Raw genomic sequence first — 2,767 nt, forward strand, 5'->3', positions numbered from 1 at the left:
AGTCACAGTAATCCCATTTCATACCTCACATGAAGCTAGAGGCTACCATTAGAAAGAACAGCTCTAGAGTGATCTAATCTATTCCAATATATTTTGATGACTTCAGATCTCTTTTCTCAACTCCTGAGTTTTATTTCTAGCTATTTCCTGAAAAGCTTCATGTTCTATAGGAACTTAAAAATCAGTAGATAGTTGACCCTTGAGTGATACAGGGGTTGGGGCACTAGTCCTCCTACGCCTAAGTCAAAAAGTAAAAAACTTCTAAATTTTGACTTCCTAAAAACTTAACTACTAATAGCCTACAACTGACTAGAGAAGTCTTACTGTTAACAGCTAACACATATTTTGCATGTGATATGTATAATATACTACATTCTTAGTATAAAGTAAGCTGGAGAAAAGAAAATGTCATTAAAGTCATAAGAAAAAATAATCATAAGGAAAATAGATTTACAGCACTGTATTGTATTTATTTTTTTAAGGGAGGAATATTTTTTTTAAAAAAAGATTTTATTTATTCATGAGACACAGAGAGAGAGAGAGAGAGAGAGGCAGAGACACAGGGGGAGGGAGAAGCAGGCTCCATGCAGGGAGCCCGAGGTGGGACTTGATCCTGGGACTCCAGGATCACGCTCTGAGCCGAAGGCAGACGCTCAACTGCTGAGCCACCCAGGCGTCCCTGTACTGTATTTATTAAAAAAAAAAAAAAAACATATATAAATGGACCTGCACAGTTAAAATCTGTGTTGCTCAAGGATCAACTGTATACAAAACAGAACTCATCTCTTTTCTCTGCCTCTCTGTTCCCAGTGTCCCTTATCTCAGGAAATTGCATTAATTTCTATCAGACTTCTGTATTCTCATTGATTTCTCTTTCCTCTCTGCCCTGTCTAGTCAATGGTTATGCTAAGTACTATCATATCTTCCTCCAAATAGCTCTTACATGTATTTACTTCCTTATTTTTGTATCTACTATGCGGTTTAGGCCAGTGCTTCTTGAACTCTACTGTACCAACAAATCTTCTGGGGACCTTAAAAATGCAGATTCTGATTCAGTAGATCTGGGATGAGTCTGCACTTCCAAGCTTCCAGGTGGTGCTACTGCTGTTGCTGCTCCATTGACATTTTGAATAGAAAGGGTTTAGTCCTTCCACGAAAGTCTTTTGAAGAATTTCTTTGCTGCTTTTAACCCTTCCTTCCTCTAATCTGTTTTCCACACTGCAATCGGAGTGATCTTTATAATATGTAAATCTGATAATCTCAATCCCTAGCTTAATATCCTTCAATAATTTCTCGATTTCAGAATGAAGTAGGAAATTATTACGGATCATCCTTACCTCTTCAGCTTTATGTCCTAATAATCATCTCCCTCCACCCTAACTTGAAGGGGTCTTTGCATGTGTTCTGCATAGTATGCTCTTCTTCCATTCCCTTTGTTTCCATAATCCCTCCTTAGGTCTGAGCTTTTATTTCACTTTCCCTGAGAAGCTTTCTTTAATTCCTCAAGACTAGATAGTCTTCTTTTTTTTTTTTTTTCTCCTTTTTTTTTCTCTTATAGTATTCTCTGGCATCTAATTATGCTATTTTGTTGTTGCCTACTTACTTGCCTTTTTAACTTGACAGTCAACTTGAGGTCAGGGACTATCTTTCTAATTGTCAGCAAATAGTAGATGCTCAATAGATTTTTTTTCTGAAAGATTGAACAAGATATGAGGGTGGAATGCTTTGTGTAGATTTAAGCGCTTCCCTGATTAAGTTTCCCTGGTAGCTTCCAACTTTAGAGTTTCAGAAGGATCCACAAAGGAAGAAATTGAGGTATGAGAGCTGTTTTGGGCTTTGTTTTCACTAAGAAATGATACGTTGCAAGACCTTAATTTATTCCCAGTTTCTTGAATATGGCATATGAGTGTCATATGAAATATGAATATGAATTTCTTGAATATTGCATAACATGATGATGTTTTTCAAAATGCATACCATAAAATACTAAGTCTGTTAGATGCTGTGAAGAAAAGCTTCTATGATCCAATAGTTTAAGAAATACAACATAGGGGATCCCTGGGTGGCTTAGCGTTTTAGCACCTGCTTTCAGCCCCGGGGAGTGATCCTGGAGACCTTGGATGAGTCTCACATCAGGCTCCCTGCATGGAGCCTGCTTCTCCCTCTGCCTGTGTCTCTGCCTCTTTCTCTCTCTCATTCTCTCTCTGTGTCTCTCATGAATAAATAAAAATTTTTAAAAATAAAAACTTAAAAAAAAGCTAACTAAAAAAAAAAATAAGAGAAATATAGCATAATCTTCCTACCTCTTAAAATTCATGGTTCTATGTATTTACATACTAAAGTCTCTGCAAAATCCTCAGTAAAGAAACATATTTAAATTTGTTTAACTTGATAGTTTTCTAGCTTATTTGACTACAGAACTCCATTTTAATTTCCCTTTGGCAAATGCAGAGATAAAAGAGAAATTTAATTGCCACTGTCCAACAATTAATAAATGTGAAATAAAATGGTTTATACATGTTCTGACTTAAACATTCACTGGAACAGTTTTAGGACCTACTGTTCCTTTTTTTCCATTTAGAACCCATTGTGGACTAATATGTATTAGACATCTGAGCCATCACCAGATTCAACTTTTCTGTGTTTAATTGATAAAAAACTGGTATTTTCCAACCAGGAACCATAGTTTTCTTAGATATCAATAGCACTAGTCATTGGCTTTCTTTTCCCAAAGACACAAAGTTGTGTTTTTGCTTTTGTTTTGCAA

This window comes from Canis lupus, chromosome 23, assembly GCF_048164855.1.
Source record: "Canis lupus baileyi chromosome 23, mCanLup2.hap1, whole genome shotgun sequence".
In the NCBI taxonomy this organism is placed as follows: Eukaryota; Metazoa; Chordata; class Mammalia; order Carnivora; family Canidae; genus Canis; species Canis lupus.